Below are 5,091 nucleotides of genomic sequence, written 5' to 3'. Positions count from 1 at the left end.
CTTGGGACGAGGGATCATCCCTAATTTGATGGGAGTCAGTCCAGTGAGGCAGGAAGTTCTTTGGCAGAAGGTGGGAGGAAGTTTGACATGGCTGTGTTGAGCTGTGGTGCAAAACTTTGTCTCCTACGTTGCCTTCCTTTTGTAATGCCTTCTGGTTGTGACAGACTGTCTGACCTGTGCTTACTGTGCTTACTGTTGTTACTGTTGCACAAGCATGGTTCTTGAGATGGGAACTCGTTGGGTTTATTGGTGGGTGATGAGTAACCAGAACTGTGTTCTCTGGTACTACTGAGTTTTTCAGCGGTGTTTGGCTGCAAGAGACCGCTTCGTTCTGTGCTGTTGTAGAACAGGTGGCAGTCATCTCCATTTGGAAGGTGGATCAGATGATCACTGACCTTCCGTTCCGTCTCTAGTCATAACAAGGGTGACTCATCCTTGTGATCGTCGCTGTTTATGTTGTTTGCAAAGAACGCTGTAATTTGCCTCATCAGTTGTTCCATGTCTTCTGAGGTGGAACTGTCTTGTTCTTGGGCGTTCTTGTTCTCAGTGCTGTGTTTAACTGAGTGATGCAGAGGTGGGTTTTGTCGTCGCTTACCCACAGTGGATGCATTTGAATGTGTTGGTTGGTGGACTTTGGCTGTCCCGTTTGGATCCCAGATGTTTCTTTCTGGTGGGTTTCTTGAGAAGTGTGGCTGGTCCCATGACATTTTCCAGCTGTCGGTGTGGAAGCTGTCAGTGGCATGGGGGTCACGTTCTCCGTGTCCTTTATGACATGCTGTGGCGTTGTCATGCCACTGGCCGTCTTGCAGTGCACGGCTTGGGTCTTGGCTGCCGGAGTTTGAAATTGTGGCTGTTTTCAAACCTTTCTTTGAGTTCATCTTCTGTTTGATGTAGGCCTTGTGTGTCAAGTCACGTAGCTGTTGGATTGACATTGTGCTTGGGCAGGCCATGACGCCAAGATGGTGACTTAGTCCAGGGTGCAGGTTTCTCAGGAAGAGGGTTTTGAAGTTCACATCCTCTTCAAGTTCAGGTTCGTGATGTGCACCTAAGTAGGCTTGTCGGAAACGGTTGTAGTAAGCTTGGGGAGTCTCTTGTCGACCTTGTTTGGTTTCCAAGGCGACTAGCAGTCCATGTTCAGACTCTGGGCCTGTAAATTCTTTGATCAGTGACTCACGTAATAGCTGGTAGTTGTGCTTAACGTGAACAGGTTGTCGATCTAAGAAGCTTCGTACCTCGGGGCTGGATGTGGACCTGAGGAGATACAACCTGTCTCTGTCAGTCACATTGGGTCTCACCTCTAGGTAGAAGTCAATATCTCGGAGGTAAGTCTGGATGTTGTGGTTCTCCATGGAGTTCGGGTTGAACTGTGTGATGTTCTTAGCCAGCTTGTTTCAAGGTCTTTAAGGGTCATCTCGTGTGCAACTTTGGGGTCTGCATGGATGAGCTCTCTTTGGTTGACAGGGAAGAATTCTGTAGTGAAGGCCGGTGATGTTGTGGGTTGTGGCCATTCACTTCTTCCGTTGCATGGCAGTTCTTGGATGGGGGACTCTGTTGTGCTCAGCAGTGGTGATGCTGAGGGAGGCCCCTCCCTTCTTGACTCTGGTTTCTGGGTGTGAACATGTTTAAGTTCATTTCTGACCATGTAGAGCTTGCCGTTGGCATCGTCTAATTGTTGGTTTAGATGGTCCATTTCAGTGCTGTACCATTTCAAATGGTCTTCCAGAGCATTGATTTTAAAGTTCTTATCTTTAATGTCAGAATTGGCATTTTCTAGTTGGTTTACCAGGTGACATTGGACAGTCTTTAATTCTTGCTTGTCACGTTCCGCAACTGCAAGGGCTTCTTGGAGCTTGTCAACTTGTTCCTTTGTTTCTTGCTCCACAAGTTTGTCTTGAGCTTTCACCTTGTGCTGGTCTGTGCAGCGTTGGATGTGCATTAGCTCTCTCAGGAACTCAGTGGTCTGACGCTTGAAGTCGTCCTGGACTTTCACTTCCAGCTTGTCTATGCGGCTCTGGGCACGTGTCAGCTCCTCCTGTAGGTGGGTGATGTGCTTGTCGCTTAGTTTCAGCTGGGCTGTGAAGGCAATGCTTAGAGAATTGGTTATCTTGCCTAGTTCAGTGTGGTCTTGGTTCTGGCTTGAATCATGTGTCGGGAATCTTCTCAGAATTATGATTATTATTAAAAATAATAACAGTTCAATTGTCTTTGGCATGAGGCAGTTTGTAATGCCGCTGAGCCAGGCGTCCACATCTTGGGCAGTGGGGTTTTCCGTCTGCGACATGTTGGCACGCTGGGGAGAAGAGACTGACACAGATCTGTGTGGGGTGCAAGCCTATAGGTGGTGGAACAGCTAAGTGTCGTTTCAGTGAATGTACACCAATAGTGAAGTGTGGCTACGTGTTGGTCTCAGTGTGTAGACAGGTAGGCTAGTGAGGAGAAGGCTTTGTCACTCAACTGAGTAAGGGAAAGAGAAAGAGAACAAGTTAAAACAAATTCCAATAGATGAAATATTTTCTATAAATATTTTCTATTAATGAAAAACTGTTTTCAACTCGTGATGTGAGGACTTTGTCACTCAACTGAGAAAGGGAAAAGAGAGAAAATGTTAAAACAAATTGTAAGTTTTTTTTTTCAATTAGAGAAATATTTATTTCCAATAAATATTTTCTACTAATGAAAAGCTGTTTCTAAAATAAAAGAAAAGAAAATATATATATATATTATTGTTTATGTTCGCAAGGACAATAAGACAATAATAATGCTGATACCTCTTTTCTTAGTTTGACAGGATTGACACCACACACCTTCAGTTGAACCGCTTACCAGGGATGCTGTGAAGGCAATGGTTGCTCAACACTTTTCTCTGTTAAATGTTCTTGGAGGAAATGTCAAAATTTAAATTGCGTTTACAAATGCAGGGAGTATGGAGAACACAAAAGGGGTTTGATTAAAATCAAAACCTAATGAATTGTTTCTTTGGAAAGATTGTGTTTCTCTTTCTTTAGAATTGATTGATGGTTCGTCCAAGCTTGATCCCTACAAAGGTGAAAAATAGGATGGAAGAAAACAGGAGAGCACAGGAAAGACGTGAGGAAAAGGAAAGGAGAAGGAGACCAGATCCACAAATGGCTCTGAAGCCTTTGTCTAATTACGAGTTTAGAATTGGTAGTTGATGAACAACTAACACATGAGAATAAAATTTTAGTAAGAGAGGGTTGTCTCTGATTGGTTTGAAACTCGTAATAAGTTATCAATGTCTCCTAAAAAGGCTCAGGTGTGTCGTTCCTAAGCTAGAATACAAAGAGGAAAGGAAAAAGGTAAGAAAATGAAGTCAATGAAAATAACAGGATGAAATAAGGAAAAGGGAATTAAACAAAGAGGTAAATGAATAAATAAAATAGAGTGGCTAAGTGAATAACCAAGAAGGAAAAGAAAGATAACGCAATAAAACAATGAGCAAATGTGAGTCAAAATTAGGAAAAACTTTGGTGGAATAAGTTTGCTTAAACTTCTAAAGTTCAAGGCTAATTCATACCTAAAGTAATTTGATCTAAAATAGAATTTTAGATTTATGAAAATTGTGAAATTAGAAATAATGGAAATTTGGAAATGTAGAAATCATTTAAAATTACTTTCTAGAAAAATGTAGGATTTCAATTTAAATTTAATTGGTTTTATTAAATTCAGATTTGACAATTAAAAATTGTAAACCAGTATTTCTTTTTCAAGTCAAATGCAGGTAAAGCAATTAGTAACTGTAAAGCAATATTTTCCTTTTCAAGTAAAATATAGGTAAAGTAATAAGTGAGAAAGTTAAAAGGGAAAGTAAAGGAGAGACCAACAAGTGTACATAAAGTTAAAGTGTTTCAAGTGGTTAAATCACTTTATAGTTGCTAAAACAGACACTGCGTTCACACAATGATGTTAACTAGATTAGCTTTGAGGCTAAAGGCTTGAGCATACGAACTTCAATGTAAAAACTACAGAGGTTAGCTTAGCAACACTGTGCGGTTTGTTTACAATGACGTTCTTCCGGAAGCGTTGGTTAAGACTTCCGTGCCACGACTGTAACTATGGCGACCAAACAAAATGATAGTGGCGAACATGTGAATTACATCAAATACATGTAACTGTACAAATGAAAGACACATGCACGTACAATCAAGCATTACGTGAAATGTCGGCGCATTTCAACTCTATAAATAAGAGACACCACTCGTAGCTGTTTTACGACGTGGGGCTTAAACTTAAAGTGATAGCTTTCTGCTGTAATAGATGGAAAAATCGCGACCTCGGCGGGTCTCTATGTGCACGCAAAATATAACAGGTTCAAAAGCTTCACTTGGTCAGTTTCAAATCACTTCCCATTAAATTGCGCTCGTACACACGTAGTGTTACACGAGCTCAAACAAGCAAGCGTATAGCGTTTAGCAAAAAGGGAGAATATAGCAGATTGAGTACAGTGGAACACGCACTATAATCAGTTTAGCTATAAATATAAAACAAGCAAGCGTATAGCGTTACTGTTTAACAAAGGGAGATTATAGCAGATTGAGTACAGTGGAACACGCACTGACACTTTAGCTATAAATATAAAACAAGCAAGCGTATAGCGTTACTGTTTAACAGAGGGAGAATATAGCAGATTGAGTACAGTGGAACGCGCACTGACACTTTAGCTATATAGTTTTAGAAACAGATCGAGGAACACGCTCAATCTTGCCGTTCTGTGAGGAGAGTATTCGTCCTACACATAGGTATTTTAACTATTGCAGTTTAGTTTCAATTCAGCTCTCTGATACACAATAACGTTATTATAGCTATATGACGCTGGAACACGCAGACATCAGGATAGCTATAAACAAGGCATTCTAGAATTTAAGGAACACGCTTAATTCTTACCTTATAGTATGTGTGATATAGATCTGAAATTTACTGCAGACTGGAGTTTAGAGACAAGACAGCAGACTGGGGTTACAGCTCTCACTCATTCGGGCACTCGTTCAAACGGGCCGCGCCGCGCGCGCTGCATACGTCACACGAACACTGAGGGGTTTAATAATTTGCGTTGATAAAAAGAAAAATGACTTG

This window comes from Megalobrama amblycephala, unplaced genomic scaffold (assembly GCF_018812025.1).
Source record: "Megalobrama amblycephala isolate DHTTF-2021 unplaced genomic scaffold, ASM1881202v1 scaffold450, whole genome shotgun sequence".
Lineage (NCBI taxonomy): Eukaryota > Metazoa > Chordata > Actinopteri > Cypriniformes > Xenocyprididae > Megalobrama > Megalobrama amblycephala.
This window is presented reverse-complemented; position numbering follows the sequence as displayed.